This window comes from Nasonia vitripennis, assembly GCF_009193385.2.
Source record: "Nasonia vitripennis strain AsymCx chromosome 3 unlocalized genomic scaffold, Nvit_psr_1.1 chr3_random0005, whole genome shotgun sequence".
NCBI lineage: Eukaryota > Metazoa > Arthropoda > Insecta > Hymenoptera > Pteromalidae > Nasonia > Nasonia vitripennis.
Window position 1 is genome coordinate 2,566,465 of NW_022279624.1, and position 26,531 is coordinate 2,592,995.

At 47.3% G+C, this 26,531-nt stretch overlaps 1 protein-coding gene across 1 annotated transcript in view; it reads right to left on the reverse strand.

Annotated features, from left to right (window-relative positions):
• The window catches only part of LOC100114360 (kinesin-like protein GA13060), a 228,945-nt gene that overhangs the window by 24,142 nt on the left and 178,272 nt on the right, over positions 1 to 26,531 (reverse strand). The window lies entirely within an intron of this gene.

A 26,531-nucleotide genomic window follows, 5' to 3' on the forward strand; every position in this document is an offset into this window, starting at 1 on the left:
AAAGGGATATAATGGCTAAATTAGCGTGCAGTTCAGCGCAATGCGCGTGCTTGCACAACAGGCCGAACCGTTCAATGATTGACCACGCTATATTTGGCCCGGGGGATTCGCCCGAAGCTTCTCGTCACAGTAGCAACAAACTCGCCTATTAGGTAATAAAATCTCACCGGAAAATAAAGAAGCCACACGCATTGTTCTGCTTCGATGCAATTTATAGTATTGTGTAATCACGTGCACTGCTAATTTTTATATTGTATGTTAAATTAACAGATACGACAATTTAAGTATATTAAAATTTAAATCAAAATATGACTATTTGTTAAAAATGAGCGTGGAACAGTTTATGATTAGTTAAATCACCACTGTTGTCTGTACGAAGTATTGAAATAATCGGAAGCAAAGTGTACTTTAAAAAAAGTCATTAGTATTCAGTTTGTACAACAGCACGAGAACCCTCGCAACCCTAATGCGGTATTGATGAATGGATGTCAATCGAAGAGACTGATCCCTGCATGGAGAATGTCTTTCACACGCTGCTGCTCAAGACAGAAGGCAAGTATGCAATATTAAACGTATCCCTTGATGACCCTAATACATGCTGGCTGTAGTGTCGAGCTCTAATCACCAATGATATCTCAAGTCCATAATACGGGACATAGAATTGTTTTACAGTTCTACAATCACTAATGCTCTTATACTGTCAAAATTAATTTTTTACGTTGGATAACAAAAACAACTATTGTTGTTTTTCAAGTTCTTCTTGCACAGCTCAAATTTGTTAGAAGTCGAATAATCTTTCTGAGTTCTTATTGTCTATACCTTTGCGATAAAATGTATATTATTCTTTAATTTTTTTTAAGACTGAATTGTAGCGCACGATGTACTTGCCACAGTGGCTGCGGTGTCAGGGTATAAATAGCAAACGCTATGTGTTTTCATCGGATCGATTCGTTCAGGAAATTGGGTTTCGTGATTCTCGTTTGAGATTGTAATGCGCACAGAGCCGAATACGAGTATGCTCGGCATCTTTTGCATACACGAAGCTTGTGTGTTCCGCGAGCAGACCAATCGACTTGTCGACCGGAAATAAAACAGTCACTCCGGCCCCGATCTCGTCCTTTGCGTAATTTTTTGCCCCAGGGACTTCCCTCGACGTAGCTCAGAATAACTTCCTAGTCGTCCGTCTCGTTGCAAACAAGACGTAGGCGAGGCAACCCGCTCCAAGATTCCACTCTCCGCACGAGGCTGAATTATTCGCGAGGTTGTTCGCTGGGGACTCGGCGACTTCTCTGATCTCGATATGTATGTATTGGATTTTATTCTATCAGCATATTGAATTTTGCAGTCAACTCTACCGATGCGCGATGAATCAACGCGTGTGTTTGTACTAGAAAAGCCCACCATATAGTTCACGATTGTATATTATACCAAATAAGAACTATCAAAGCTTACTATTGTCTCATTTATTCATCATCATTTAAATAGACGTTCACACGAATACAAGTTTTATCTTATCCTTTAACACACTCAATTGTTTCACTAAAACATGATATTGGCAAATAACAAAAAAAATAGATGTTTAAAGTGTGGATTGCAAACATTTGTTACTTATATCTATAAGTTCACTAATAGCCGGTAAACAAAATGTTTTGGGTTGGCCTTTACTTCACCACCTAACTCTGTTAGTTTTTGCCTTTGACTAGCAGAGATAGGTGGCGTATAGGCACTTTCCTATTTCTCTTATCACTGTAAGATAAATTTAGTACATTAACAGAGGTGTGCCACCAACTGTGAAAAATCATACCACTATTTTACAGAACTTAGTCGATTGCTAAAAGCAAAGCGCGAAAATGGGGGATCTGACGCGTGATGACCGCGCGCGGTGTAGATAGCAAAGTCGCATCAAAAACCATTTTTCGATGATATCTCGAAATAGATGAAGTATAGCTAAAAAAATAAAATAAAAAGTTTCTAAACGCTAAAATAAATATTTTAAAGCAAGTTTCAACTTGGTGCGATGTTAGACTTCGGAGATATTGCAATTTAAACAATTAATTTGTTTATAACTTTTTATGTCCCACTTTTTCGGCCGAGAACCCTTGAAATTTGGATTAATCAAAAATGCGCCCAGAAAACTTGGGTTCAGGTGCCGACCTAAAAGTGGCCACGGAATGTATGGTGGGCTCCCGGACTATAAGATTTTGATGATTTTTCTTTATTTTATTTATAATAATAATTCGGATAATAGATTTAAACTGCTTCTACCAGGTGATCGATGACAAAGGAATCTGCATCAGCCTACACTAAAAATAATAAAAAAAAACAACAAAAAATCAAAGAGGAAAGCCTCTCCAGACAATGACGATAGTTCCATAAAAAAACGGAATAATAAGAAAAATTTCATTACTTCGATATAACATTTTCTTTATATTTACTATTTATATAAAATAACATTTTATAAAGTTAATTATTAAGTTAAATTTAGTTTCATGGATATTAAGAATGTTTATTTATTTATTTATAATGCAGCTTTGATTTTGATTTATTAATATTTTTTTATTAACTAGAATTCAACATTTTCTGATTAGAGAAAACAATTGTCGGATTGCAGTTATAGCGTATTCTTTTCAATAATTTAGTTAAGACAAATGGAGATGCAATTTTGCAATTATTATATAAGTTGACATTACCGGTTCGAGCAGCAACATTAGATAAACGTTGAGAAGTACGGTTCAAAACAATATTTTTAAACTCTTAGTTTTTCAGATTTTTTCTCTGCGTTCTAGGACTTCTGCGTTGACAAAGTTTTTAACCTCACCTTCGACACTTCTTCTGAACTTGGACTATTTTGATAAAATAAAATGGAGCATAGTTAAATTAGAATTTAAAGTTAGCTGTACGCGCGGCTATATCGCGTGACTCTGCACGTCAGCCTGCGAATTGCGGTACTCCGCAGCAAGGGCGTCAGCAGTGCGGCTCTGCCATGTAACGGTGGTTTTCCCGCGAAGAAACGCCAGGGGGCTTCATCTTCTCCACCCTTGCGAACGTCGAATTTTGCGGGACGTAGTCGCCTGCCGGCGGCAAACGCGGAGAAAGGTGAGAAGGCAATAAGGGGAGGATACAGCCAGACTTGGCTGTAGCAAGGAAAGCTCAATGATCATCCTGCGCCACTCGAAGATAGCCTAAATAATCCAGAAATCGAAGGGTACTGTCGGCTAGGGACCCTTCGTTAAAATGATAGTCCAACTACATGATTGCTTGAGCGCCGCTGTTAAGTGCCGAGGGAAGTCGCCGACAATTAAGTACACGAGATGAAATTTTCTAATTTGATGAATTTTTACTTTTTTTACAGTAATTATATAGTTTCGTTAAAATTCTTATTTTGTGTACCTTCTCTTCTGATGGACTCGCCGAATTCAGCTTATTTGTATTCCAAATGGGTGCCAGTCCAGCATGTCGTTACGGCTGACGTTACAAAGATATATCAAGCCCATCAGACAATGTTCCTTTTTTACATCAGTGTATCGAGCGAGCTCCATACAGTAGGGGGCTCCATATAACTTTCTGCATGGGTAGTCAGACGGATCAGTTTTTTTCGGAGCCGGGCTATAATGCGCAAATATGCCATATTTGCGGGTGGCGTGGCGTGACTGGCAGAAAAAGTAAAGGCAACGTGACGGGACTTCTCTTGTCGCGCAGTGTCGTTCATAGATATGTATGTATGTATAGATACCTGGGCCCGGGGCTGTGACTGTATCAACAAAATTTATGCTAGCCTCCTGCAGGGCACTCGCCTTTACCGAGGGAATTCTCGCACCATGAAATGGGTCAAAACGTCGTTGTGAACCTCTGCGGCGTGCTCATGTAGCGCGACGCTGCTACTACTGCTGCTGCTGCTGTTGCTGAGTGGAGGGATGCTTTTCGTCGCGCCACTTCTACGGTTTCTGCGATGTCGAGAAAGGCTTTCTGAGATATGTTTCGCCAAGCATGAAATTTATGATAAAACATAGCTGTTTGCATACAATACCCACGATGGAATAAGAATTCAGTTGCATGCTTTATACTCTCTCTCTCTCTCTCTCTCTCTCTCTCTCTCTCTCTCTCTCTCTCTCTCTCTCCAACTAGAATAAATGTGGATGTGAAAAAATGAATAACCGAAGAGTGCGGTAAAAACGCGTGTACTTTCGAAGTTAACAAAATACTGAACAATGCGCGGGCTTTGTGTACATGGCCTCTGCCATTTAGAGCGTAAGAGAGGGCGACTCTCAAGGGGGTAGTGCGTCAGTTAGGGTTGTCAGTCATCTGGTATAGCGAACTAAAGCGTGCAGCACGCTAACTTAGTTCTCAAAATGGCCGTGTGCAGCATAATGGTTGTATAATGCAGGATACGTGTTACGCTTAATATCCAGGTGTCAAGTGGCCTCCTCGAGGTTCGACTTCGGAGACTCTTGCTTGTGTACACCGACTCTTCGCGGCAGTTGAAGACATGACGAACCCGTTAATGATTTGCACGTATACGTTACCCGGCCAGCTAGGATCGGAGCTAATATTTAATAGTCTGTAATAGGCGAGAGCTGTGATACGGGCCGAGATTGTTGGCTTTGTGTTCGCTCGGGGCGCGATGCCGGCCCTCGGATTCCCGGCAGGCGCGCGATAACGTCCCTCAAAGTCTTACGGCAATAAGTCCACGGATTACGCGAGTCGCGCGACTCTAAGAACAGGACGTGGCACTCGGTGAAGTATGAACGTCATTAATTTTCGCAAGCCGCCCTCCCCCTCAAAAAGTGTTTTCCCTCCAAAGAAAGGGAGCCCAGAAAGGGAAAAAAACTCGAAGCAGACCCGATTTATACCCGGCTTTGACTTTCGCGCGGCGCGCCCTCTCTTTCGTTATTTCGTTTGCACCTATAGACGCTCGCCACCGCGCAAAGCAAATCACGATCATCTTCCTGCGAGAGCTATGTCGGAGGCCTCGCCTCGGCCGCGAAAAGAAATGTAATTTCGTTAGAACAAGCGCATGGCCGGTGTACCGCGCGGCCGCAAAGGAGCAGCGAAGCAGAACGGCTCGCTAAGCAACGCGGGCCAGAAAGGGATAAAAATTACAGCGGGCGAGAGTTTCTGAAGGATAACTTGATAAGAGTTACCGGTTTGCCGAGCAGCTCTCCTTTGCTCTCTCTCTCTCTCTCTCTCTCTCTCTCTCTCTCTCTCTCTCTCTCTCTCTCTCTATCTCTGCTTTTCTTCTATTTCCTCCGGCTTCTTTCAGCTACTTATTTTACTCTTCAATCCTCTCTTCTTCCTCTCGTTCGTCTCGCTAGAAACATCCATACGCCGTACTATATTTATACAGCTCGTATAGAATTTCATTTTTCTTTCCCGGATAACGATGATAATTAAGCGACGTTGTTTTTCCTTCTCAAGGATCCCTCGAACTTTTTACATCATCGAGTACAGCTGAAAGGATTTCATGCTCCGTTCCACACAAGAAAACTGATAAATATTGCCACTGATGTCGTTTCAAATAACGAGCGCGCTTTCTTCGTAAGCTTGTTTTTCTGGAGTTATCATTACGAACAGAAAATAAAGTTGTACAAACGTTCGCCTCGCGTGGAAAATTGCCTTCCTTCGGCGCTTTAACAAAAATAAATAACGCTTGAAGTACGTGCCGAATGACGAATAATAGCGGCAGCCATGATCATTAGCGTAAACACGTGCTATTACGCAAATCTTTGGCAATTTGAGAAGCTTTAGGTGTATAGTAGTCCATCGAAGAGAGCAAGCACGAGGCGGGATCAGCGTGGAATCGACGAACAAGCGAGAGCGAGCGAGAGAGAGAGAGAGAGAGAGAGAGAGAGAGAGAGAGAGAGAGAGAGAGAGAGAGAGAGAGGGAGACGGACTACTACAGCGGAGAATGCAAATTGCTCGAGTCTAACTTACAGGAGCGCGCAATAAATCTCCGCGAAGACGCGACGATTGGCGCCTCAACGCCAGGATCAAGTTCCAGATTCGCCTGGGAATTGGAATTTCGATGCCTAAAACAGAGAGCCATTCAGAAAGTTCAATTCAAGTTTCTCTCGCGGCTGGCATCGAATCAAAGCAAAATACAAATAACTCTTATCGTTCCTCCGCGCACGTACCGAACTCCGCAGCAATCGAGTTATTTTTTACCTTTTCAGCCCTATATACCAGCGCGTCAGGAAAGTTGGACGGGAAACAAGGGGAAGGTAGTAGGCTACATGGTTTATTGACCCCATTCGGAAATTAAAAGATTTAAAAAAAAGAACAGATCGCGAACATTTATAAAAAAGGCTTGATTTACAAAAAATCTCCATACAGCGAAACGCGCAGGCGAGAGACAAGTTCAGTCGTTTCATTGGGCTTGGACACGCACCAGACTACTTTGCGTACGTATGCTCTGTATTAAGTGCACAAGCCTGGCGATAGCAAAGGGCATAGATTAGGCCGATAGCACGAAAATACACAATTTACCGGCCCGCCGGGAGTATTAGCCGAGGCGGGCGTGCGTAAAAACGAGAAAAAACGCGCGCGCAAGAGAGAGAATGAGACGAGGCGAAAAGCTGCAGCGGGAAAATAAAGAAGACGGACGCGCAATTCGCGCAAATGATATAGGCGTGGTGCAGCTGTGAGCACACAAGGGGCGCCTACGCGCGGGGTCAGGTGGATGCAGCGCCGCCTCCTGAAATAATCAGCGACCTTCGAAAGCATTTGGCCCGCGGCGCGGCCAGACGCTCGTCGTCTGCGGTATAAAAAATTACTCGCAGCGCGCCGCGGCTATACGGCGCTTATCATATTTTTATACCTTGACCGTATCCGGGCGCATCTCCGCGCCTTACTTATACATACGCGTTCGTACTTTGCCGTATGACCGGACTTTTCACGCCTCTTTACATATTCATAAGAGAGCTAGAGAGACTTCCTGCGGGCACGTAATAACCGCGTGATTAAAAATTTTCCTCGACGGAGATGAGTGTCAAGTTTCGTCACGTCCAACGTCCCTTTTCGCAAACTTACGCGCCTCCTGCTTCGAGCCACTGTGTGTTTCACGCCTGAGAGCGCGAGATCGATCGGATTGTTGCGCCAATAGCGCCGCACTCTGCCGATTAAAAATTTCCGTGTACACTCGCTCGATACGGCGAACGGCTTTACGTGCACAGTACTTGTCGAGGCAGTGCAAATATTTTCCGATCGCTGACGTGAATATGTGCGCGCAACTTGTCAAATGTATCATTCCACATCTTTATATCGAAGGATAGACCGTATACAAGCAGAGCAAAATGCCGTGTACAAGGTGCGTGAAGCGAGCACCTCTGGCAAACTTTACTCAATTTCCTCATTTCCGGCCTGAGGAGCAAACAAGCATCAGGCGCTCGCGCACAGTGAAAAAGCGCCGCACGGAGGCAGTAGCCACCTATACAGGAGCATGCTGGAGCCACAGAAGCAGCCGTCTCGCGGGTATATTGAATCGCTCCGGCGCAGCGTACGTGCATTCTCGTGCATTGGCTTTCTCGTTCGAGTCGAAGAATCGAAAGCGCCGCGCACTCGTACAAGAGCCTCAACAGGTAGCTAGAGAGAGAGAGAGAGAGAGAGAGAGAGAGAGAGAGAGAGAGAGAGAGAGAGAGAGAGAGAGAGAGAGAGAGAGAAAGAGAGAGAGAGTGAGAGAGAGAGCAGCTATTGGCAACGGGGCTTAATTGACTTGTCGCTGTACGTTTGGCTTCTGCTCGAACGTACTTTACTGCTTGCCCGCTGTACGGCTGCGGAGCCGCCACCGCCGTCGCTTTAGAGCGTTACCTAAGACACTGAGTGCAGTCGAGCTTCCGCCGAGTGCTATTTAAACGCACTTACGATTCCGAGGCTATTGCGCTCTCCAGCGATAAATTACTCGAACGAGTTTACCTTTTACAGTTGGCTTTTTCGCGCGGAAAGAATTCTTTCGGCCGAGTTATCATTTCGTCGAAAAAGGTTTTGTGTACCTCGCGCGAGACGCCGTGTTGTTTCATATTTCACGAGATATTTTAATGCAGTTTTCGCGTAATAGAATTGTTCGCGCGTTTGAATGAGGCATTATACGCGAATGCGCGGCTCGTGCGCGCGAATAAAAGAAAGGGGGGCAATTTAACTTTCAGCAGTTTTAATTATTAGCCATACAAGTTTCAGGCGCACTTTTTGCACATGGCTATTCATGACTCTTCGGGATGATATTCAAATATGAGGATTCTCCTGGAAAAGCTCTGTTCTACATGGAAATTAGACATCGTCGCAGTATTTCGCAGCAAACTCAAACGCCATCTCGTGAAGAGGTAAGGAGAGGGTAAATTGTTAAAAAGGCGGAAGATCTCTGCTGCTTCCCTCGACAGCCATGATGGGGCGAGGCAGAATGACACCGAAGCGATTAAGCTCGGAGCTTCTCAACTTATCTCTTTCTCGCCGAACGGCTGGCTGCTCGCCGGTGTTTTAATAATCAATGAAGTGCATTCAAACAACGCCTTTTCTTGCAGCGAAGCTGTCGCGGAGGCGTTGCTACTCCCTCGCAGTCGCGTCCTGCGTGTCCTCTCCCCCCATAAAACTTTAATGTCAGGCATACACCCGTCCGCGACAGAAGGTGAAGTTTAGCCCACATTTGCTGAGCCTCCACGTCGTAAATCGAGCTCGCGCACACAGGAGCCGGCGCACTTTCATCTACGCGCGCTGCGCCTCTCTCTCTCTCTCTCTCTCTCTCTCTCTCTCTCTCTCTCTCTCTCTATTCTTCTCGCCTTCCAGCCGTATTCCCGGTTCGTCGCGCTGCCAGCCCCGACCTCGTCAGCAGCTACTCCTCCTTGTACACTGCAGCGAGCCTCAGGAGGCGATAGGGAACGCGTATTCGATTTTATGGGAAAGTCGGAATAGCTTCGTGAAACGCCGGCAATTCGGGAAAAATGCGAAGGCCCCAAGCGGTGCTGCGCAAGCTCTCGGTCGTATAACGCGTCGACGCGAGACCAGCTGAGCTGCTGGAGCCCTGCGCGCTCGCGCTGGAAACTCTATCAGAAACTTCTATATATTTGTGTTCTGGGATCCCGCGAGCTTCCTCTCCAGCTCTCTCTTTCCGTCGCGCGTGAATAAATTTGCGGCTTGCGCAACTCGGCCGTGCGCGCGCACACGCGAAATAAGTTGTTGTATGTGGTTTATGACGATACTGCTTGTGCAGTCGAGTTACGCGATACAGTTCTCCGAAAACAGGGCAAAAATCCGCGTGATACTTTCAGTGCGTAAAGAGAACGAAGCGCCGTGCAACGCGCGTTATGACTCTCTGGTGAATTACGCACCTCGCGCGCGATTGCGGGTATAATAAAACACCGATATGGAGTTATTTTTCCGCCAGGAATACCGCGCGCAAACAATATGGATTTTCTATATTTCAGTCGATCAGCTTGCCGGATATTATATGAATCGAATCACGTAGCGCTTTCGAGCTTTAAATTCATCAGCGTGTTAATTATGCAAAATGCCGTATATGATGGGCGGCGGTACGGATGAAAAATTCATGCCATTGTTCGACTCGACAAAGACGAGTATATAAATATTGAACTGCCCTGGTAGAAAATTCGCCAGATTTTCAGATGGTGGGCAAATTCTGGCATATAATTCTAGCATAGGTAGAGGGAGGCTAATTTGAAAGTTAGAAGTAGGTTAGTACAAGCACAAACATATTGATTTGCGATCTCTACATTTATTTATAATTTCTGCTAATATAAATCACATCGATTTTATAAATGTATTTTATTCAATACAATCCTACACTACAATCTCTACGAAGATTATGTGATGCGGGTACAACCACACTCTATTCCACCTAACTGAATTAGGTCATCAACTTTCATTCTAGTATCTCATGTTATCTGATTAAAAAATTAATAGAAAATGACTTGTTCAACAAAACTAAACTTGTTCCATAAGGCTGATTTAAGATTGTGGCCCTAATCACCGATAATTGACAAGCCAAATGAATGTTACAATGAGTATATTTTGTGTTAAGTTTTGGTAGACATGACATTTTGAACTATTTTCATGCTAATATAAACAATATCCATTAATTTGTTTACTCAGATAGCATGCATGAATAAAGTAAACGTTGATGACTTGGTTCACTCAACTACAATCAAGTACTGTGCATGTGTATCATATAAACTTTGCACAAAAAGTGAAGTAGGACTGCTACTTTTAGTTGATGATTATGTTAACCTTTCAATTAGTGTCTCTCTACCTTTCCCAGAATTTTCAGCAGATTCTGCCCGAGTACCGTCACCCGTGGGAGGAGATTCTGCGCAGAATCTAGGGTATGTTCTGCCCAGCGAACAAAAAATTTGACGAATTCTGGGGACTGGCTTCTCAATTTTCTACAAGAGCGACCCAGCCTGCTTAAATATTAGCGCACACTTTGGAAAACATTATTTAAAATGTTCTTCTTTACTCGTCATTCGGTTAGCGGGGTTTATAGAGCTATTTATACGCCGAGGATTGTCATACACTGCACTCGATAAGCAGGAAAATTTTAAAAAACTATCAAAGAGCGCTCGATCGCTATAGCTGTAAAGACCGTCTGGTCGCAAGAAACCGATGTCTTTCCTCTTTTTACAACGGGGCGTACAGAGAAGAACACAGCGCGGAGCACGGCATAGACGATCGGAGTTTCGTGCATCGCACAGGCGAAGGCTATAAAGCGAAAAGTTGGTTCGAACGGGAATCGAGGCTAAATGGAAATTCTCGATAAGATCGCGCGGCTTATCAGCCCTCTTTTCTTTTCCTCTCCCCTCGCCTCCTTCATTTCAGCTTTCGCTTTCGCTTTTCTTTATCGCGCCTCGATCACATCTCGTGCGCGCAGACCTCTCTTTCTCTCTCTTTTTCTCAAGTTGCGCACTTCGCAGGTTCTCTGTGATTACCTATATAGCCGGAGCTTACACGTGCGGCGTAAGGAGCTCGGCGGCAGCGGCGGCGCGACTCGTGAGCGCAAAGGCTGCAATCTGAAAAATTACCGTTTTATTCATGAAGCCGCTCGATCTAATCCGATCGGCTGTGAAAAAACTCGTCGAGCGTCGAGTGGCGAACGATTCAATCGCGATCCGTTTTAAATTCCAACGGGGCTGTATCGAGAGGAGAGGCTCCGAGGCCATTTTTCACGCAAAAACGATTACTTCCAAACTCGCGGACAATCTATGGCCGTTTTTTTTCCATCGCTGTCTGCAGCCACGTCCTTTCTTTTGCCGGCCGCACGTAAAGCTGTAGGCCATTTGTGCGCGCAGCCTGTTTCATTCTTTTTTTTATCACCGCGCGCACTAAGCTACAGCGCGATATACAATGCGCACTACCACGTGGAGAGAGATGCTGCGTTCGCGTTTGGCCGGCGTCGAATAGCGCGTGCGGCCGCCCGAACAAAGCCTTCATTATTTGCTAGCCAATGCATCCGACCGAGAGTTCTACATGGACTTTTCATTTTTTATTCGGAATACGCTGGCAAATATTTGCTACCGGGAATGAAAAGCACACGTCAAATTTGATCGTTGCTCGCGCGATGGAAAAATTATCTCGCAAAGTCGTCCTTAATTGCGCATCAGATTCAGATGTGTACGATGAGAGCAAATAATTGTAAATGCAAACTAGTGATTAATCTGCCACTAGTGCTTGATTCTATAGAGAAAATCAGATGCTATCGTTTACACCGCTCGCAGTGGAAAAATAAATCTTCGATAATAATCAATTATCTGGCCGAAGCAATACCCCATCGGGCTAAGTACATAATTGGTTCATTGATGAATCAATTTAGAGTGCAGTGCATCATATAGTTGAAATGAAATCCACCCCTCTGAAGGCTGAGCTGTCGGCCGGCAAAATTTTCTTTCCCCTTCGTATACCACGCTGACACGATTTTCGTCAGAGAAATTTAGGGGAGTGCCGAGAGCCCACAACCTTCCGCAGCCCCGTATACACGAAGATGGCAGACTCCCACTCATCATCTCTCGTTCTCACAAGTTCGACGAGGAGCTGTGCTCCCCTGTTATACGTGGAGAAAAAAGACTCAACATACATGTGGAATCTGTCGCGATATCGTGGATCCATGCAGGAGTACGGTTGAACTTTCCGATGCTTAGCAAAGATAGGTGGCACGCGGACACTTTCCTGCTTCCTTCATTGCTATATATGCCCGAGTCTATGTAATTCTGGTTGAGTTTCCAGTGGAAGCTAGTGCTTAAAATTTGAAGATGGGTCCGTAATTAGAAAAAGACTATCATCCGATTAAATAGCGGTAAAAAACACAGCCGAGATCGAGCAAAATCAGCGAGCCAGGCCAGGCAAGAGTTTTGAACAACATCGGAGTAAACGGCGCAACTTTTTTAATTTCAAACTTCACGACTCCGCGGCATCAGGAAATTCATCCGCAAGAAAGCGTAAAGTCGACAGCGCGAAATTGGAAAAAAATAAAGTAAGCACCGCGCGTGCCGAGCTCGGAGATATCGCGCTGCGCGCCGACGGTGAAGCACTTAAGCGAACGAGCGCGTAACTGTCGCGACGATGATGACGAGCCCATACAGTCGCGTGGGCTCCGCGCGGGGGAGCCAGAGAGACTTGTCGTAGACGAGGCGCACAAACGTTTGTACAGAGGAGATTTGCGGCGGGGAGCTTCGAGGGGTAGATCCCGAGCCGCAGATACACGCGGCTCACGGACAAATTTCGGGAAAAATATGCTCGACCGCGCATCGCTGACCGCGCGAAACACTGAGCGCCGACGCGGAGACAGGCCCTCGCGCGAGGGTCGACCGAGGCGGCGCGCAGACGATGAGAAAAATATCTAAACGTAGATCAAGCCAGACGGAAAACGTCTCGTTAAAACGCCAAAGTACCGGGGTCTGCGCGCGGTAATCGTGCGGGAGCGCCTCGCCATTTTCTTTCCGTCGCCTGTCTCGATGCCTCCCTGCCCGGCGCGGGCGCGCGCTGCGTAAAAAGGGAGAATCATTCCCTGAAAGTTTGACAGTTCCCGGGGGGCGATTGCCGCTGAGTGAGTGAAATCTCGCGCGAGTGCTGCGCGCGAAACACCGCGCGCCGGCGGGGCTTAGGCTGAATTAGAGACGACCTTTCAAACGGACGACTGTCTTTGAGCGCAGTATCGCACTTCGTACTGCGGGACGTTGTTTCAATCTGGTTTCAATCTTCGCGGAATGAAGACTTATATAGACATTTTTGGAAAACGATAAAAGAACACACAGCCGAGCAGAGAGCATAAAAGGGCATTTTCCTCTTTAGGAGTCGTTTCAAATTTAAAGCACCCACGTGGGCGAGGCTATTCAAACACATTAAACCATCCATTCCATAACTCGGCTTTTAAAAACGCGTGCTTCAAAGAGAATGTATTTTGCCTCCATTGAAAGGACACGCGAGCGTTAAAGCGTTCATCCCGGCCGCTGTCGACAGGGTTTATCAGTCTAACTGCTTTCGCATTAATTCAGCCGTTCCTAGTTCGCGATTCACCTCATAAAAATAACTATCTATAGACGGCGATCCATACGATTACGGGCATTACGGAACTTCAAAGCGCAGGGAAATTCAAAATTCCCAGAGCCCGGGGATTGCGCAAAGTGCTTGCGCGCGTGTTTTATTTTTCAGCCCGTCGTAGAAGGAGCTACCGACGCTTTGACGTCGACTGCTGACGCTTCGTTCGCAGCTCACAAGCTCGGCTGATGCGATCCGCCCTCGCGAGTTGTCTCAAACTGGAGCTCGGAAGTAATTTCACGTACTGACACTTCCGGCGAGATTCGTCATAAGACCTCGGCTGCAGGTGGGATTTATGATCGCGCTACGAGTTTTCGAGCAGCAGCTGTCGCGCGCAAGGAGGATCGGATGATTTTATAACCCGTACAGTTTTATATTCGAGATACTCCCCCGCGCGCACCGGTCGGAGATTGCCAGAGACTGGTTTTACAACCGCGCGTATGACGCGTCGAGGCTGATTAAGTCGTCGCTCGGAACGGAAGATCGAACTCGATGACTCGGGCGGACGCAGGAGCATTTGAAAAATTTTGCGCGGCGCGTCTGACTGCTGATAATGAGATGAAAAGTAATTGAGAGTCTAGACGCATTTTAAATAATTGAGTCACTTTTAGGAGAATGCATTCCAAAGTTCTCGGCTAAAAGGCTGAATAATTAATTCATCAGCGCGTCGGTGTAGCCGGTGGATTATTAAAGCGAAATTTAGCCGCCGTCCTCTTGCAAGATTCCCGCGCGAGAAATAAAAAGTGTGTGGAGACGTATAAGGTCAGAGAGCGAGAGCGTCGAGGAGGGCCCGCGCCCTGCACTCGAAATTCCATTTGGCCTGTTTCACTCGTCGCCGGGCTGTCTTATTAAAAGCGGGCGTAGGACTGTAGATCATCCCTCGACACTTATTGACTCCCGGTGCCGAATTGAAAAGTAGGCTGGCGCGCGCACGCACCGCCGACACAACGTCGTTTGTTATGCCGGGCTTGAGCGCGCTCGCTCGCTCCTTTTCCCTTCGAGCGCTCATTTTCGGCACTTGCCGCTAAAGAATGGTGAAAAATAGCCGAGGATTTACTCCCGTCGTTTGCGTCACGTACTGCCGCTGCCGCTGCCGCTGAATTCTCCCGAAAAAATGAACGGCTGAGGCGAATTTTTCCCGGCTTCACGGAGACGGGTCATCATGAAAATTGCTGCTGCAGCGATAGGACCGGTGAAACTCGCGAGAAAGCGTGAATAACCGGTGAAGACACATCGGGTGTGAGGAGCGTCGTGTGCTGTGGCGCGACTCGCGCTACAAAGGAGGCGCATATCCCTCGTACGAGCGTGCTCTATCATGGTCGCACCGTGGGATTAGGCGCGCGCGGGCCATGCGAACGTCGCAAATTTTCAGCACGGCGCAGCGCCGGCTGCTCGACTGCGCGCGCGAGTGGATTAGCCTCTGCGGAAAGTCCCGTAAATCGTCTGAGCGCGCGCGCCGGCAGCGCAGCTAAATAGGGATTCGCGTGCCGCGGCTAAATGATAATTTCTCATCGCGCTGGGACTGCCTTGTCGCCCGCGCGCGCGCGCGATGAGAAAATGCTTTTCTCCCTGATCATTAGCGGATTTCAGCTCGATTTATCACCTTTAACTAAGCCGTTCCTTAATGCCGCTGCTGCTGCTGCGCTGATGAGAATCATCCGAATATACCCAGCCGAGACCTTTATGAAGTTTCGCGCGAGCGAGCTGATGGGGTTGGGTTCGTGTGCACCGTTCAATCTAACCGGCTGCATTAGCTCCCTTCTGTTCTCTGATGGGACTTGATTTCAGGGAAATAGCAGGTTATGTATATGCTCGTTAACGGCCATTTCGCCGACAAATCGGTAGAATTGTTATTACCTGTAGGTATATCGTGCAAACAAAAAAAAATATAGCAGAGTGCGGAAATTTTTCCACTGCTCTGCATCTCGCCCGATCAGCGGAGACTCTCGACTCTTCTTTCTTTTCAGGAGCAGGAATCCCCCAATCTTAGATTAAGGCTCGCCTTTCGCGAGAAGGAAGATAAGGGGACGGGGTGAGGGTTCAAAGCCTGTCGCGAATACGGCATCGGCCATCGAGCGGGCTTTCCTTCAAATCCGCTAAAAGGGCTCGCGCAATAATTAATTCCGGCTAATTGTCCGTCCGAGCGCGCCACAGGGAATCTCTAACCAACCCGACTCTTATAATTAACGAACGGTCAGGACGGCTTTTTCTTCACCGGCTCGTTTGCAATCCTCTTAAAGGATCGGGCGTTCGCGATATGCTTAATGAACGGTCGATCAAGCCGGAGGCTCGGCGACTTTGCCCGGCATTAAAAAATGTCCCGAGTCCCAAGTATCAATTCCGGAGAGACTCGGGGAAAAAATGTTCGAGGCACACTGCCTGCAGTCGGCCCGTAAGCAGCGAACAAACAGAGCGCGATAAGAGCGGCAGTTCCACTGTTTGTCCAGCGAACGTCAGTAGCAGTGTTGGAAGTGTCGAGAGCGATGTGCTTTTTGCGAACTCTCGCCTGGGTGGGCCGAGTTCGCGAGAAACTTTCCGACGAAAGAAAAAAGGGGGAAGCGGTTCTTCGCGAAAGCCGCTGTGTGACGTCTGCATCTGGTTCCCGGCAATGCTGCGCGCGCGCTCAATAGTCGCCGGCGGATCGGCCCGATAAACTGACTTGTCAAGCCTCTCTTCGCTCGTAAACTAGAGAGAATCCGCACCCTCTCTGCGCGCGTGTACCGCCCCTTTTCACTCCCCCGATTCTAGATCCCTTCCGATAGCCGGATAAATATTTCCAAGCATTACAAATGTGAATTACACATTCCGTTTATGCCACTTATCGCCAGAGGGATGATGCTAATTTGCCTCGAAAGTCACCCTGCAGACGCTATCTGTTATGCGCGCTTATCTTATACGCGGTTTATCTGCTCCAGGATCGCACCGACTCTGACAAGTTTATAACTCGCGTCTTGAAACTTTTGATAGCGAGTTAGCTCTGTCATAACATTTTATTGCTCGTAAATCATTGACGAGTAGCTCATGAAAAATCCCGCGAAGAATATTCAGCGCTACGCTGATTAACGTCGGCACGGAAAATAATCGAATGCGCGAATTTCGTAATAAGCGAATGAAAATGTCCAAGAGCTCTCGGGTGAGGACTCGAGGTCTCTGGTGAGTTTCGTTTATTGACAGGCGAATTGATACTTTCCAACTGCCAGGCAGCTGCTATGGCCCGTTAAAGTAAGCCGAACAACTTTCTCCTGCTCATTTCGGATGAAATAGGGGCTCGCGTGCACTCAATTTGATTCGTTCGCAACTTCTACTTTATAGCGTCGCGCGCTGCGTAATAAAGCAAAGCATTCGGATGACCATCCGCACCGCGTCTCTCCGTTTCTTTGTCTCCCGCGGAAGAATTCATTCGCGCAATCCGCTTAAAAGCTAATCAATCGGAGAAATTGATAGATGTCGGGAGAGGGAGAGAGAGAGAGAGAGAGAGAGAGAGAGAGAGAGAGCATATTCTGAAATACCCTTTGCATATTCGATGAGGATTTTCCATTGAAGCCTCCGGAGGTATTTTCAAACTTGCCAATATTTTCGCTGCATACTTTATATTTATTTTCATCCCTCGCCGCGCGTGCAGGTATTTCGGACGCACGTCGAAGCGCCCGTCCGTTCTCTCGCGCGAGCTTTATTTTACGGAAAAATATTTGAGCCGATGAAAAGAAAATCCGAAACTATCGAGTTAAATTGAATGAAAAAAAGAAAGCCTCGCTTCGCAAGGTCCTCAGCGCGCGCAAGACATCGGGGCAATCTGCCTCCGCATTAATTAGTCATCCGAGACAGTTCAGCGTGCTGAATGATTTACCTCCTCAAAGAGGATTTCTGTGCTCGTGCCTAGGCTATGCATATTGCAAAGAGGTACCCGTCATTCAAAGTCCCGCGAAATTTGACTATCGCTATGCGCCACACTATCGATTTTCATTACATCTTTACGGTATTTTTCACAACGCAAAAACGCTCAGCCTATATTATGTTGTCACTGCGCGAATATTTTGTTGAATATTCATAAAACAGCGAGTGCGAAGCCTCGTTCATTTTGGACAATATGTGCTCTCTTTATCATTGCGCGTACATACAGCTAAAAGCTCATTCTCGCGCGCGGAAACTATATCATCGCTGCCTACGAAGAGTAGCACCGTTCGAATTTTCCAGTGAAAAGTAGCACAATTCAGATTTGCCGCGAAGACTAACTAGCACAGTTCAGATTGGAAAATTTGAACAGTGCTACTCTTCGTAGGGAGCGACGATATATGATAGTGGATCGTCGATTCTTCGAAAGACGCAAAATGCAATAAGTTAAAAAGTGCGAAAGCACCTCAATCCTTTTCCAGTCTCTTTTCAACTTGACTTTATCATTTGAGTTTTCACGGTTTCTCCGTCATTTCACTTTCGCGTAGAGGCGCAAGCTCAAGTGGCTTCCTGCGCCGAAGAAGTACCAACACCATTATGCAAATGAGATGGTTCAGCCGGTACGAAAACGTGGGAACTCGTCGAAGAGAGACTTTTTCCTTCGACGCGGAGCGGGCCAGGGGGAGGCAGTTGACGAGGTTTACTCCTGATGGAGTAAAGTTCTCAATAAAGTCCTCAAAAGAGACTTTGTTCTTCGCTCTTCCGCTCTGCTCCAATATCGATCTTTCAATAATCTACAATCATTTTGCGCCAGCGTTATGTCAGCGACGGCGCCGCCTTCAGAACTCGGTGTATAGCTTTAAAAACGTTAATGAATTCCTGCTACGATGGTTTAATATGTATCATCGCAAGAAGGTATGATGCACCGAAACATTCGTAATGTTTGTCCCGAGCGAAGACTCGCTTGAAAAATTGAAGCGTGACCTTATCGATGAGCGTCTTGTCGGCCGACGACCTCCGACGCCGCGTTGGATGAATATTTCACCAGAAGATAAACGGAGCGCCGGGGGTCGATGTAGCTTGAGTGCGATTTATATTTTTTGCTTTCTTTATTCGACATACTAAGCTCCGTTGTTGCGAGATTATCACCCGGATCTATTTTCCTGCTGCATGCACAAGAAGAGGAAGGAGACTCGTCCAATTATTTTGCTCCTTCCCGCAGTTTTAATGGAGTCGCGTCGGAGACGTAAATTCTCGGAGAGTCGAGGACGAGAGAGAGAGAGAGAGAGAGAGAGAGAGAGAGAAAGCGAGGAAGAATGCCGCTTACATAGCCGAACGTAGAGTCGAAAAAATAGCCGGAGAAATACGCAGAAATCAAAGTCTTTCGCGGGCGCAGTCACTGTGAAAACAGAGGCTAAGTGTTTCGATATTTATCGGCTGCAGGGGCACTCGGAGAGTGAGAGAGAGAGAGAGAGAGAGAGAAAGAGAGAGAGAGAGAGAGAGAAAGAGAGAGAGTGGCCGATGCGGCTGCCGTTTTCAGAAGTGGAATAAGCGAGGGTCGGCGGCGGTGCCGAGGCAGGGAGGTGGAGGAAAGCTTGACAGTCGTCGAATCGGCCGGCGACGCTATTTATTTTGTCTGAAGCGCGGATGTCTATTAGTGCAGAGTAAACAGTTTGGCAGGAGTGCTTCCGAGAAAATGGAAAATTAAGCGCAGCTCGTCGACGATTGCGCACGTGCGTCTCTGCAACAAAGTAGCGAGCGAGGTGGTTGATGGCGTTAGTGAGGTTAGCGTTGAGTAAAGATATGCAGTCGTCAAGTGATGAGGTGGTGAGAGATGACCAGTCACAATCGCTAAGAAAGTCTCTCAGCTTCTCAGCGCTGATTCCTTTAAAGTTTCTGTATGAGTATGTATTTGGTACGTAGCGTGGAATCTGTACGTCGAGAGTGGCCGTGATAAGGTCGTGTCCGTTGATGAAAGGTGCGTCTGTCTTCCAGTATGACTGCAGGCGATCCTGCTCGTCGATTAGGCACAGATCAAGCCAGGTGTCAGAACCCTGTTTATGGTGTGTGGCACCATAGGGAACGGACGAAAGGGAGCGAGGTGGTTGATGGCGTTAGTGAGGTTAGCGTTGAGTAAAGATATGCAGTCGTCAAGTGATGAGGTGGTGAGAGATGACCAGTCACATTCGCTAAGAAAGTCTCTCAGCTTCTCAGCGCTGATTCCTTTAAAGTTTCTGTATGAGTATGTATTTGGTACGTAGCGTGGAATCTGTACGTCGAGAGTGGCCGTGATAAGGTCGTGTCCGTTGATGAAAGGTGTGTCTGTCTTCCAGTATGACTGCAGGCGATCCTGCTCGTCGATTAGGCACAGATCAAGCCAGGTGTCAGAACCCTGTTTATGGTGTGTGGCACCATAGGGAACGGACGAAAGGGAGAGAGAGAGAGAGAGAGAGAGAGAGAGAGAGAGAGAGAGAGAGAGAGAGAGAGAGAGAGAGAGAGAGAGAGAGGAGTTTGCTGCAGCAGAGGATATAGGCAGGAGGATTCAATTTTCGACCTTAATCGCTAAAAATATTGGCGCGAGAGGCCTTCTCCTCTGCAGGCTGGCTACTTCTATTGTCTGATCGGCCGTGCGCGCCATGCGAATGCGCGATTCCATCAATTGAAGCCGCATCCAGGTGTATACAGTGATTGAAGCCGCCGAGCTCGGACCCTATACAGTATACACCTTAAGCCAGTTTCACTCTCGAGTCGAGTTCTTTGCCGCCTTCGTCTCGAGGCTTTATACTGGCTCATCGCCAGCGACGTCGATGGGAAAATTACGGGGGTGTGTGCCTCCTTGAAAGTTGCGTGACTTCCATTTTCCATCTTGTCTCATCCTCGTTGCCTCGCGACCGAACGAAGCCATTCGTACTCAGATTGGATCCGCAGCTCACGGCCGCGAAAATAAGCAATACGAGTGTTTTTCGAGTTTTCGTTTTCTAAATCAGCCCGTTTATTTTATGGATTGATCTAAATTGGAAAAATATGCGTCTCTTCGTTTGCGAGCAAGTGAAGGAGGAGCTGCACGCTATGCCGGTGGGTGTACAAAACGTACCTTTGCGATATTTGACTAGCAGATGCGTTCGCTACTTTGTTGCAGAGACGCACGTGTGCGCAATCGTCGACGAGCTGCGCTTAATTTTCTCCATTTTCTCGGAAGCACTCTGCCAAACTGTTTACTCTGCACTAATAGGACATCCGCGCTTCAGACAAAATAAATAGCGCAGAATCAATACCGCTGCGAGTACATCCTTTCATCTGCACGTAACAAGTTGAAACAAGCGCGTTTGGGCAAAATATGCAAATGATTTTAATAGAATTATTCTCGCTCGTGTCTCAGCCATTGGCGATTATTTCACGATCAATTCTCATCTAAGCAATACGCGTTTTCTGTTCAAAGCGCGACGTGCAGTGCAGCGGATCAAACGTTAATCACACGCGACAATAGAAATGAGGATTGATTCTTGGCACTTTGATGTACTATTTCGCAGGTGCTTGCGGGTTATACCACCGCTACGCGACTATATACCGCGGTGTGCCGGTGGCGTGCGGCGCAAAACAGCTATAGGTATGTATACGCGCGCGCTTCCGGCTGAGTGCGGAGGTGCAAGAGGCAATATGCTCTCGATTCTGAGCATAATCGCTATCAACCATAATACCTCCTCTGTACTTCGCTCGATTCGGTACAACGAGCAGTGCATTGCCGCGCATTTGAATAGCTCGTATTTTCGTACCTGAAACAGATAAGCGGAGAATTTGCATTAGCCCATATGTTGCACAGCATATAAAAAGGAGATTTACATAATGCCCGTGATCATTGCTAACAATCGTATCAGCCGGTTTTAAAGCGTTGTTTATTTTTATTGGAAGAACACATATTTGTTCGCTTAAATGCTTGTGCCATCCAAATGTATTATAGAGGATGATGAAATCGGCGACGATGTCGGCGTCGCGTAAATCGTTAATATCATAAGCTATACGGCGATCCGCGCATGCCGTTTATTAATGCCTATATGAGGAACAGGGGTGACTGAACTTTGATCCGATCCCCTGTATATTATGCATTGTTCGCATCGATTCAATTTTGTTCCATTCCAACTCTTTTAGAACGCATTGCTGGATTATAGTTTTTTATTTCACGGATGAAAACGCCGTTCGGAATTTGCAGTATGCCATAACATAGTTTTACACTGCCGAATAATCAACATCGAATATCCGTTGGCTATATAATAGACAACGTTTAGCCCGATCGAAATCGCTGTATGGTAAAAAGAATTGGAAATCCGTATGTAAAGCTAGAAGAGGGCTGGGCAAGTCACTTTTTCCAGCTCCGCTCTCTCTCTCTCTCTCTCTCTCTCTCTCTCTCTCTCTCTCTCTCTCTCTCTCTCTCTCGGAGGTGCGAGAAGCATACGCGCGAGAGGGTCTGCAGACCTTCGCATCGCAGAAGCCGGCGTATCGATGCGCACACGCGTGAAGCAGTTTCATATTTAGTCATATTTACGCGGGTGCGCCTCTCCAGTCGCGTGCCTCTGGGCATAAAGTCAGACGCACACATGGCTTTGTGCTCGATGCACCTCATTCTTCGTAGCCCGCGGCCAGCTGCGTGTGTGTACGCTTAGTATATCATTGATAAACGTCTATACCTGCGCGCCAGCCGGAGAGAGTCTGCAGCGATACCCGCTGCGCCTTTGCTATCTTCTAACGACCTCGCAGCCCCGCACAACCTCGCTAAGAGCGAGAGAGAAGACAGAGCCGCGGGATAGCATGAAAGCGCGTTATTTCTCGCGAGCTCTCTTATCTCCAGATTATTACGCCGTCTAGTCTGCCCGCAGACAACGCGCTTCGATCGCTATGTGCGTCGTGACGCGTCCCCCGCTTTGGCTTTAATCTCTGGGTTTGACCCTTGGCGCAGTAGCGTAATCGGGAAAATTTGCCGGCTCCATTACCGAATTACTCCGTTCGGTGGCGCATTATCAGCTATGGCGCGCGATAACGGTTCGACCGAAAAAAGAGCTCCTGCATATACGGCTGCTCTTAATTGAGGACAAATGCTCCTTTGCATCAATTAATGGCCCCCTTCGAGGCGGAGAGGAAAGCTTAATGCGAGTGCGCCGGCGAGAAAAACGATTCGTAAACACGCCAAGAAAGAGGAAGAAAAAGAGGCACGCGCGAGGCTTGCACGACAGAAACAGCTCGAGGTTCCGCACAGTCTTGCTTTGCTGCTGGCGCGGAAAGGGGCGAAAGAAAAAGAAAGGAGGGAGACACAGCGCGGGGACAAGAATGAAAAAGTTCGCGAGCTGGTATTTAGGTAGTCCGAGGGTTTTTCCTATAAAATTTGCAAGTCGATTGCTAGCGACTGACAGCGCTGGCGGCAAGCTCCGCGTCGACGTCGCTGCAGCAGTTGCACCGGTGCGGCGCACGATACCGATCGGAGAATCGGGTTCCGGCGAAGGAGAAATTTACGAGCCACCCTTCGGCATGCCGCCCGCCGCCGCCGCCGTCGTCGTCTCTTCCACTCGTAACGACGATTCGTGCGGAGCGAAATCGCTGCTTGCCGGGAATGCGACGGCCGGCCAAAGTACTGTACTGCCGCTCTCTTTCAGCTCCTTGTTTTGCTTTCTTTTATCCCCGTCCTCTGTTTCGTCCCGCTGCATCTATCTCTCGCGCTCTTTGTCTCCCTCTCTCTTCCTCGAGTAGCACCACTTTGTCCCTCTTTGCCACCTCCACCGGTCGGCGAGTACTGCAGCACTGCAGGTCGGCTCTCGTTTTTCCCCTTTTTGAATTCTCCTCTCCCTTTTTCCAACCCTTCTCCGGCAGCGCCTCTTGTCAGAATAAATAGCTTCGCCGGCTACTATCGTCGCGTCGCGTAGTGTGTTCTCGCTTCTTGCGGGGGCCTCTGTCGTGATACCCCGCATGCAACGTCGCCGCAGTCCTTTCACGATCCATCGTTAAACCAAACGACGGGGATCGAGTGCTCGGCGTATCGGCTGATAAAATTAGAGTGGAGGGAATTTTTTTTTTACTTTTTCTTGGGGTCTTTTGTCTCTCTTCGTTCAAAGAGTTTCGTCTCGGCCTACGCAGCTGCGCCGTGTAAGCATCTCCTCGAAATCTTCTACGAGATAAGGGAGGAGAAGTAGTGCGAAGGTTCTGCTCTGTCGCAATTAAAATTAACGAAGTAACTCGCGGAAAACAGATGCTTTTCTCATGCTACCCTGCCGTCTCCCCAGCTAGGCTCCAGTTTGCTCTCTTTGCGCGCTCTTTTGCTCCTCGGGTTTCCTTTTGTTCCCTCGTTCCATTTTCGAGCACAATGTATGAATATTATTAGTCGACTCTTCGAGTGAAAATCGCCGTAAACGAGATCCCGCGCGAGTATTCGACAAATTTATTAAACTTGTACGGAAGTAAAATATATACCGCCTACGCACAGACGGCAGTAAGAGAACCGATGCTCGAGAGCTAACATCGCTAATCCGAAAGTCCAGCTTAAGCACACCTGCCAGGCCTCCGACTGGGGCTTTAAACATGGCTGTCTGCTGCCTTTTACTCGCGCGTGCGCGCACGCGCAAGCCCTTTTCCCCACCCCTTTTCCGCGTGAGCGCAACCTTCTCCTCTTTCCTTCTCTCGTCTGGTCGGTATCTTTCGTGCGTTAAGGAATACGTGAAGAAAACAATAGAATGCCAACGTCAAATCTCCCTCGGAAACTCATGTAGGCGCATTTCATGTCTCGATTATTTTGTTCAAAAGCCTACGAGCTCGCCAGCCATTATTCTCTGCGTCGCTGCCGCTAGGCTCCCTTGCACTAATGATGCCCAATAGCCTTAGCGGCTGCGCAGCGAGATACTGTTATTTTAATAAGAATTCCACGGATGGAAAGAGTTCAAGTTGTGAAAGGCCAGATATAGCCAGACGCGCGCGACTCATCGATCACGTTTTCATAATCCATCGAAAAACATTACGATTGTGAAAATGTGAATCTGTGAAAGCGGTAGAATCGCGCGGTGTGTCCGCATTAATATGCGTCGCATTCTTTTACGCAGTGCCCGATCGCAAAGCTACTTCTGGGGATTAGCGTCAGAGCCGCACGATTGCGTCTAACGGACTCGCCACAACGAATGAAAGGATGCAGCCGGTGTATGCGGAATAACAAAGCCACTTTCGGTATACCCTTCGCTACAAAACAAAACAATGGCCTCTGGTCTGTGCTCTCCGTCGAGCCTGCGTGTACGGAATTGAATGCTTGAAAGCGCCACATTTGTAATTTCACGGGCTTAAATCTCCTCTCCGAATGAAAGCATATCATAATCATAACAATTCTTTTCGTCTCGCTCACCGCTTTAATCACGAAAAAACGCGTAAATCCACGTCGAATCGCTTGCAGATCATTTTCTTTTTTCAATCGCATCGTCACAGACGAGAAAGATCAAATCCGTATCAAAGAGCTGCCGCGAAGACACCTCCGTAATAAAGTCGCTTATTAAAAGTGTTTTTCTTTGGCTAATTGAATTCATAATTACTTTTATTTATTCGACATTTAATAAGCAATCTAAATTCCGGGCATCCTTGCGTCGTCCGCGCAAATACGCAAAGACAGAGACAGAGCTAGAGGAGGAGAGGGGAGAAAAGGGAGAAGCGATGGTCCACGGCCGACGGCGTAGAGCGCTACCCTCGGAAGTGCAAAGTCCCGCGGCTATACAGAGCGACGTTTCCTGCGCCGCGCGACTCTCTTTTCCGCGTCGCTGAGGCCACCGAATCCCGAAATCGATCCCGAGAGTCGCGTTAATTTGACTCTCTTACTCTCGCGCGCGAAGCATTCGCCGCTTAATCGCACTCGATAATTCCGCGCTTGCCGGATATAAATTGCGAATTAAATTACGTGGTCTGCGAACCAAAAACCTCCAAAGAGTCAATTTGCTCGCGGAAAACTCGGCTCTATCGTGTTTTTTTATCGCTCGTTCGAAAATAATGCCGCGTATGGAGGCTGCCTAGCAAACAAGTTCCGCACTTGTAATTCATTGATCAAACACAGCGATACTATTTCCGTTATTCGTTGTTTTCTTTTCGATTATTCCTTTCTCGATGCTCTCGCGAAATCGTGCACAAAGGGTCGCTGTGTGTATCGATTTGAAACGGTATTGGAAACTACTCGAAGCTTCCTTTTTCTCCGCCTGCCATCAGAATACAGCCATTTTAATATTATCATTCGTCCTAATAGGAGAAGCAGTAGCAGGAACAGCAAGAGGCAGGTAAACAGACAGCAGGCATCGAGCCTCTCTGGGGCCTCGTTCTTGATTATTACCCCGAAAGGGTTGCTGCCAGGCGGAACAGCACCTGAGGGTGCAACTACTGTAGCCTTCTTCTCTCCTAGTCGAGTCTCGAGCTGCGTTATGGCTGTTTGCCAACTCAGGCTGCGCTCGCCTCTAACCCGAGCCACCATACGTTTCGCGATGTTTAGACACTGGAATTAAGTACTAGCGCGATCATCCTCGCTCTGGTATATTTTACAGCTCGAGCTTTCGAGACAATCGCGAGCGAATTCAATAGCGAGGACTGATCCTTTAAAGATCTGATCCATTTGTTGCGAGCAAAAGTATATTTCATTATTTCAATTTTTTTCAATCAAACCTTTTTTCGAATTAATCATTTTGAAAATCAGAGCTTCGCGTTAAATACTCTCGCAGCTGCGTTCCAAATTCGGAGCGAATATTCAAAAAGTCGTTTTCGCGTGCGTAGTTGCGTATGGGAACGGGCTGAAGGCTTCATGTCGAAGAATACGCGAGCATGAAGAACATCACAGATGATGGAAGTGAAACTAATGAAAGTCGGCAGATACTTTGAATGCTCAGAAAAAAATCGTAATAAGCTATGAACAGAATGAAAGCGCGATGTATACCGATATTAATTAGTCTTCCACGAGGCGCGGCGTCAATGGAAAATATAGGTTAGCAACGCGGACGAGAGAAATTCTTGAAAAAAGGCAAGTGTTTAATGAGCCTGCGAGTCTAGAGCCGAACGAGGTCGCGCTATAAGAAAGAGACGAGCTTGAAAAGCCATAGGGGAAGAATGCTGGGGCG